Genomic DNA, 9307 nt, shown 5'->3' with positions numbered 1-9307 from the left:
TTTAAATTAGGTTAAAAGATTAATCAGTAGTCTAAACTCTGCCCGTATAAATCTAAAATATTAGCACAAGGTAGCTTCACTTTGGAGTTATTAAGGTACGGATCCTTACCCCACTCTTTATTGTTTCATATTCAAGTTATTAAAAACCACTAAATTACTATATCTGTTAAAAACTCCTCACGTCTTTGATTATCGATTCATTTGACAGTCCGTTAAATTCCTATCCTAATCATTTGATTTAGCTTTCATGTCATGCGATAGTATTATGTTGTTATACTCATTATCGCATGTTCCAATATATGTTCCGTTTTGTTATGAAAATAAGTTTTATAAGTTATGTGAATAAGACCATTTGTACTCTGATACCCTGAGTATCGCTTCTCGTGGAGTGTCCCACGAGCATGTTGTTGTGGCATCAACATCATGTGCTCCATCCGTGACGGAGAGATCAGTTCACGGCGTCTCTTAAGTACAAGTGTGGTACATAAGGCTATTAGGAGGCGTATGGATCGATCCTAGGATTTAAGTATAAGGAGGTGGATAATGGGTATGCCAATTCGCCATCTCATGTGATAATTATGCAGGAGTAGCTACCTGTGTATTGTCACGTTTTAAGTTTGCTCATGGGTATATCTGTAAGATATGATTATGAAATTATAAAGCATTATTTGTTATTTAAGCCTAAAATTCCGTACTGAGCATTCGGCTCATTCTGTAAACTTTTTGTATATACAGGTCTACAGGTTACTTTGGGAGGGGAAAAGAGAGAAGAATAAAGCCTAGGAATAAATCTGAAGATGTTAGTTAATTAAGATGAATGTCTCCGCTTGTATATTAATCTTAATAGTCGTGTGGTTGTATCCTTACCAAATAAATAAATGGAATTATGACTTTTGTTTATGTTACCATTATTGTGACACGTCAGCCCTTCCGGGTTGGGGTGTTACAATGACTCAGTTACGAGATGTGATTGTTGAGCAGTTAATGCAAAGTATGAAATAATGATTTAAAAAAATTTTATTGTGTTTTTATGAATATTATTTCAGTATTGTATAACTATTATTTAAATTTGAATGTTGAAAAGCTCTTTTAAGTTTAATAAATCAGTTTATTTAAATTTCAGTTTATTTCCAGTAGCTTGCAGAAGTTAAAAAACAAATAGTCTTCTTCTTGCAGACTGCAGAGGTTTGGTCCACCTCTTCTGCTACAGATGTCTACAAATGTGGTCCGCATACTGTAGAAATTTTACCTCTGAAAAAACAAACAATACCTAACAATTAACCTAAAGTCCAAATCTAGACACGCTAAGTTTTAAATTTATACAAAATGGCTCTCTAAAACCTAAACCACACAATCGGCAAGTGTACCGATCAATGCAGTATAGCTACAGTAAGTCCGAGTATCGAACCCACGAGATTCTCTAATTACGTTTATTAAACTCGACTAACTAATTACTAGACTGACTCAACTTAATTGTTTTGTTGAATGGGGGGTTTTCTAACAAACTACTAAAATTAACTAAATTAACAAAAACTAATGAAGACACGCGAACTAAAGTTGAGATGTGATTAGATGATGGGAAACATACTACCTAGGTTTGAATCCTACACTTGAATGACACATTATATCGGTTATGGAACTAGTTGTGGATATTGGGATCTTAAGATGCTAAACCTGAGGATAACCGAACAGAACCCTCGACCCTTCTCGAGAAGACACATATGACAACCTATTAAGTTGTTTAACTATCAGTTTATAGGATTCCCTCACAGGCTATACTAGTGTGATAACAAAGCACCCTTAGACACTCTACCTCATGGCACAAAAATCTAGGGAAACTATGGTTTATACTCTAACTTAGCTAGTAGATAGAGACCGTGAACTAGGGGATCTTCTCACAAAGAATTTGACATAGAAACCTAATCACTCGAGACTAGACAACAACCTCTCACCTCACGGTTATTGAAGATTGGTAGAACACTTAATCCTAACCAAACCCTAATTATAGTTTCTACGGGAAATCGTATGCTACTAACCGTAAACTAGCCGCTAACACATAGTCCACGACCTAACCAGCATTCATACATGAAAGACATCCACAAGAACGCAAGTGAAACATATGATAAAGATTCAATTAAGCTTAAGTATACATATACATTAGAAAATTGAAACCAAAGTATAATACTTTACTAATCAGTTTCATAATTCATGTCCAAAACCGGATAGAAACAATGTCAAACAAATGTATTCATCTTTTAACCTAGGTAGTGATAAGGAAATTAGCCTAACATAGTCTTAAAAACAGAACAATCATCTTCAAGAGTTTAGCAAACATGGTAAAACGAGTATAAACGAAAGAACCGAGTAATAAGATGCTTAACACCTGAAAGATTTGATTCCACGCTTCGATTCTTCACTCCCGAGCTCTCTTGATCTTTAAAATCTCCGTTTTCAGCTTCTTAATTCGTCCTGAGTTGCCTGGGTTGTGATTAGGCTTAATTGTGGGCTTATAGGGTCAAAACTGAAGATTTACGCGCTGAACTCGCTCATCCTCGCATCGCGCGGGCATGACCAGGTTTCGTCGTTGCGTGGCGCGACTAGCATCTGTACACGGAAAATTGTTTTCGTCATAACTTCTGCGCTTCAACTCCGTTTTCTTCATTGTTTTCGCCTACGTGTTCGTAATTCAATTCTCTATCATCTCATCTTCTTAAATATTCATTTCCATTCAATGAGAATTCTTCACTAAGCCCAAACCTTCTCATGTGTGTTCATTTCTTTAACATTTTAACTCGTTTTTACGTCTGAACCTTACAAAACACACAAGACACGATAGTATACAAAACCAATGGTAAAACAAGACAAAATGACTCGAAATATTATACAAAGTATACATGGAAACAGATGTAATTTACATTACATCATGTAAATTACTACTTCTAGTGATAGAGTGTAAACCACTGGATTCCCAAACTGTTGGTGAGAACCAGCATCTCCAGGAATCCAATAGTTTTGGTCTTTGGTTGACTTTTTGTTGACTTGACTTGGCCTTGGTGGTAATTTATAAGGATTTTTCTTTCTTGCATCAAGGTATTCCACGTATTCTTTGGACACAATAGACTCTTTCCACCTTACAAATGGGAGTTCACGTTATATAACCCAACATTATCCTTATTACAGTTCAAGTTTAGAGATATTTAGTCTATTTTGAAAATTAATTCACAATAAAAATGGGAGTTTGTGTTATTTTTCTTTTATGCTCCATAAGTTTTGAGGGTTTAAATGGGAGTTCGTGTTTTTTTTTCTTTTATGTTCCATAAGTTTTGAGAGAACCGAGTTTTGAGAAAACTTTAGTTTGAGAGTTCATGTTATTTTTCTTTTATGCTCCATAAGTTTTGAGGGTTTAAATGGGAGTTCGTGTTTTTTTTCTTTTATGTTCCATAAGTTTTGAGAGAACCGAGTTTTGAGAAAACTTTAGTGCTATATTTCATTAAGTTTTGAGAAAACTTCTGTTCTCTGTTGCTTTAAGTTTTCAGAGATCACAAAAATTAAGGGAACTCTTAACTCACTTTAGGAGAACCCGTTTTAAGGGAACTCTTAACTAATTAGTGTTTTTTTTTCTTTTATGTTCTATAAGTTTTTAGAGAACCAAATTTTAAGAATAAAAATGGGAGTTCGTGTTTTTTTTTTCTTTTATGTTTCATAAGTTTTAAGTTTTGAGAGAACCTAGTTTTGAGAAAACTCTAGTTCTATGTTTCATTAAGTTTTGAGAAAACTTTTGTTCTCTATTGCTTTAAGTTTTGAGAGATCACAAAAATTAAGGAAACTCTTAACTCACTTTAGGAGAACCCGTTTTAAGGGAACTCTTAACTAATTAGGAGAACCCATTTTAAGGGAACTCATAATAAGAGAACCAAAACTAATAAAACTCATGATATCTCAAACATAGAGAACTCGGAAACCAGTGAATGCAGACTTGAGAACTAACCGTTTTTCTCGAGAACCCATTCCTTCGTGAACTAATTTTTGTAAACTTAACTTCTCGAACTATCATTATGAACTATTAATGTGAACTAAAGTTTTGCTATTAACTCAATGTTTTGTAAATAATTAAATAAATAATTTTTTTACAAAACTAGATAACTTAACTTGAATGAGCTTTTGATGTTTCACTGTTGCCAAAAGGTGATGTATTACATTTACTTTATCGTTGAAGTATAATTACAAGCAATGTTATTTATGTCTTATACACATGTATGTCTCACTTCTGCCCAAATGTGATGTGTTTCATTCATGTCTTACATAACTAAACCGTGCATAGCTAAGATAATTGTCATACTTATGCCTAAATGTGATCTGTCACAATTATTTTGCATACATACTTAAATGATTCCACTTCTGCAGAAAGGTTATTTGTCTTCGTTTAAGTAGAATTTTTAAAATAAACTTACTCTGTTAGTTTGATGTTAATAATAGACATATCACACCTTCTTCAAGTAATGATCCTCAGATTAATGATCTTTCATTAATCTTACAGTTATATTTTAGTCTGTCTTACTTTAATACCCATAACAATATTCACTACAACTTTCTTCTATAAATTTATATCTCATCAATATAATCCACTCTAATTTCAAAACCTAATATGTTTTGCTTTACTAAAGAGTTTCTATATGATTTGCTCTTAAATTAGATTTTTGACTATCTCTTAAGACACGACAATCCTACTACATTTTTCTAATAAGAGTACTGCAAAAGAAAAGTAGAGCATGACAAATGGTATTACTCAAACGTAATGTCTTTTATGATAATTAAGAATTCATTTAAATAAATGTTGTCACTAGATTTATTCCAGATTATTTTTTCCTAAGACTAATATAACTTTTTTTGTGGAATAATCAAAATAACTTCTAAAATGCATGCCTTTATTTCAAATTCTAAACTATAAGGTTAAATGGCATTTGTGAAAACACCATAATGTACAGGGCCGGCTCAACCTTTTTGGTGGCCTAAAGCAAAGTCTAAAAACAGGGTCCTTTTGTTAAAAATTTATACTTTTGCTTATGATTTTAATAAGTGATATTATGGTTGTTTGATGCATTCAAGGGCTTGGATTTATAATTATAAAGTGGTGAAACATATATATCACTGCCAATAACAAATTGAAACATTATGAGAACATGAACTTTAAGTACCTAGTGGTTAATACATTGATATCATAAGCATGTTCATACACTAGAGAACATTTGTGTTCCTAGAAATGTTAATTCAACTAGAATCTAAACAAAGTCAAAATGAGCATGCAGTATTTTTGGACAACAACATATGTAAAACTGCAAATTACTTTAGCTAGAATCTTGGATGAACAAAATACATAATAGTGTACCTTTAAGTCTTAACTATTTCTCTATGAAATCAGCAGTTAAAACAGATTGTCAACAGGCCTGGATTATCAAACAGAAAAGTGATTAACGTCAAACAAAATAATCGCAAAACACACAAAAAAGATTATAAAATAGAAAACCATAACAGTGTACCTTCGAACAGAAAAGCTTCCGTTGACGATTATGATTGCAAAGCACAATAAAACAACTTCTATTGACGAATTTGATTGACCCAAACTGCTAATCAGAACCGAACAACTTCGATTTCTATTTCGATATTGATTGCGTGATTACCTTTAACTTATGTCCGCTCGTTTTATCAAAAAGGCGCTGCAAACCTTATTTGAATTAAAGCGCTGCTAAGGTCCGCTCATTGCATATGTCCAGGTTACGCGACCCAACTAATTCCTCTTAAGCTCACCCTTTTTAGCCTAAATCGCAGACACCCTATGTAATTTTTTTTTATGGAGGCCCTATAAAATTGGGGGCCTAAAGCCCTAGCTTGACTTTACTGGCCCATGGGCCAGCCCTGATAATGTACAATACCATGACTCATAAAATTAAGGACTTACACATGGAAATAAGTACATTTTCCTGGTGTGTTATATACTAACTTTTCCACTAGTACAAAATGATGCCTTACAAATCAACTATAACACCTAGTAGTACCAAAGGAAAATGAGTGTGTTGATCAACAATATATGTATAGGAAAAGGCACCCCTGAAACTGGAAAATAAGATGTTATTCACTTCACTACTACTAAAACCTAAAAAGATGATAGTTCTAAGGTCCATAGACTAAATACAAGCAGCTTTTAAGTTCTTCAAGGGAGAAGTCTCACTAAACAATTATGTCATTAGACTAGGCGTAAGCAACGAGATTATCCATAATATTAAGGAACAGCTTGCTGAAATAGGTAGCCACATATTAATGATATTTAAGTCTGTTAATCTTAATATTCCAATTAACACATGATAGGTTGAGTCTATTTCTAAAAGTTTCATTACCAGACATCAACAAATAAGTAACATGAGAGTTAGTAAAAAATTTAAAAGTTAAGGCTATAAGAACCATAATAGAATGTCTTCTAATTAGGCTTTATGATACCTTACATAATCTGGAAATTAATCAGAATTTAGTATCAATACTTAAGCTATATTATGACAGTTGTGAGGTTTGCATAGCCAACATAAAGTCACCCTTACCTTAGACTCTCATATTATTTGTTATCAATATCTGGATTGAAACCTTTATAAGATAAAACTATATTATACTATACAAATTCATAACTTTTGTTATCATGCAAATGAGAATTTAACAAAATAAAAATAAGACTTATAAATTCATCTATTGAAACCAAATTTCATGAGAAATCATGACAAGGTTGATGAGAATGATTTTTTTCATCTAATATCGTTCTCATTGATTTTAAGTCATGTGTTAGATGCCTTAAACATTACTTGGCTTAAGGAATAAGTATGGGTCCACCAGAATTTATATTTCACTGACATACGTGGAATTATTCCAAACAGAATATTCAGACATAATTCATTTATCATTTATAGATTATCTACTTTTATCTAATTTTGTCCCATATACGTCTTAAAGAGATTTTTCATATATAAGTTTAATATGATTCCTTCTAAATATGTCCTGAGTTTTCTTATGATATCTAGACATTAGGAAATCAAATTAAGTCTAATATATGTATGACAAGTTCCCACGTCACATACATTATTGAAACTTCTCTTGTAGCATTTTTAGAGATATCAAAGATCAGTGGGAGCATTAAGTATTTTTATCATAGCTTACAAGAGGTAGGGGAGTGAAAATAAATATAAACTCAATTTGCACCTCTTGTACAAGACATTGCTTCTTCAACACTTATCTCACTAAAGTCTAATGCTACTCTCATAAAAGTTACATTGTTTCTTAAATGTGGACACTCTGATTTCTTGCCAAAACTAAAGTAATCCTCAAACAAAGGGAAACTACAATGACTAATGTCATTAACTTGTTTCTCTAATAAAATATTGGTTTTTAAATATTAACCCTAAGCATGCTGCATTCCTAAAGAGTTCAAAGGTTAGTGGGGGCATTAAAAGGCTTTATCATTCCTTGCAAGGAATTCTTTTAGGTGGGGGAAGAGAGTCATTAAATTTTACTCTGAATTTAACTCTGATTACACCTCTTATACACCATACTGCACTATCGCTTACATACTAAGAATCTAACATATCTGAAAGTGATAGGAGCCTAACTAAAAAGCTAATCCATAAAACTGAAACTCCTAATAAACCCAATAATCAATTTAGGAAGTCATTTAAGTTTAAAAACCTACTAACTTTGATGATTATGTAACCTTTTTAATTAAAGTTGAAATGGATGTTGGAACGTTTATTGATCCTACCTTCTCTTATTAAACCACTAGCATCAATCTATCTTCTAAATGGAATAAAGCTAGTATTAGCAAAACTGATTCTGTGTGTTAGAGTAACGTTTGGGATTTGATTGAAACACCTAAGAATGTTTGTAACTAAACTACATTCTAATACAAACATCAAGACACTAAGAAACATGATTGATTGTCAAGGTTATGCTTGAGAGGAGATAAATTATCAAAGAATCTTCTTACTTGTCTTACATTAGGATCACCACTATACTAGTAGCTTATAATAATTTAGAGCTGCATTAGATGAACATTGAAACAACTTTTCCTAATAATTGACTTACATATTTACATATTTATTGAACAACCTAAAAGTTCTAAACTGAAGGTCAAAGAACACTTTGTCTATAAGCCAATATAATCCATGTATGGATTAATGCAAACATCATAATGTGATGAAATTTTAATGCAATTATTTTCATCAAGAACCAAGTGGATTAATGTACATACCTCAAGATGAGTGGGAGCAACTAAGACAAACGTGTCCTTATATACATGACATTCTTTTGACAAGTACATGTTACATAGGTCAAAGCATTGTTGACACATACTTTGATATGATATATCTCATAGATATCTCTTATATGATAGATATCATAACATACCGAGATAGACCCAATGAGAAATTAGTTTCGTTCAATAAGTTTTAAGTTTTACCTTAAATGGGTTCTTACACATGTACCAAACAATCATCCTCTCCTTTAGAGGATAATAGGATCAATGAGATTATTTCCTTATGCTTCACTAAATAGAAGCCTTATGTAGGTTCAAGTCTATACTCATTTAGATATTACTCACATTGCAACACACTAGATATGTCTAAATTAATGTGAAGCATATCATAGAGTATTAAAATATCTTTAAAGGAAACGAGAGACTATAATTTAAAGAAGAAATGAGAACTCAAATCGGTTGATTACTCTAACTTTGTAATATTCAAAAATGACAAAATGTAATTTCGGATATATCCTTATGTCAGCAGACAAAACCTATCTCGTGGAGGAGTTTTAAGAGACTAATAACAACAACCTAAGTTATAATGACATAATATGTTGCTAATTACAAAGCAATTATCAAGAAATGTTGTTGAAATTTATCAATGGACTCATAAGTTTATCAACTCCATATAAATTATATGTTGAAGACTTATTGTTATAAAGTCAGCTACCATTTTTTCTCGAACAGTAGTAGTTCAAGAGATGATGCATAAAATTTCGATACGAAATTAATTATTTGTTTATGAACGAATTGAGGAAAATAAATCTTTGCATAGAATACATTCATATATGCTTAATGATCCTACAACTGAAGGTCTATTACCCATAAGTCTTATTAAAAGCGCTTATAATAGAGACGAGTTTATTCATGATTATGCGCAACTGCATATCGTACTACGAATGATTAACTATTAATTTTCCTCTTCAGTTTTGATTTTGAATGTCTCTAAATATGTTCTGCATGCATAATGACATA

This window comes from Helianthus annuus, chromosome 12, assembly GCF_002127325.2.
Source record: "Helianthus annuus cultivar XRQ/B chromosome 12, HanXRQr2.0-SUNRISE, whole genome shotgun sequence".
In the NCBI taxonomy this organism is placed as follows: domain Eukaryota; kingdom Viridiplantae; phylum Streptophyta; class Magnoliopsida; order Asterales; family Asteraceae; genus Helianthus; species Helianthus annuus.
The sequence above is the reverse complement of the archived record's forward strand: the minus strand, read 5'-3'. Positions refer to the sequence as shown.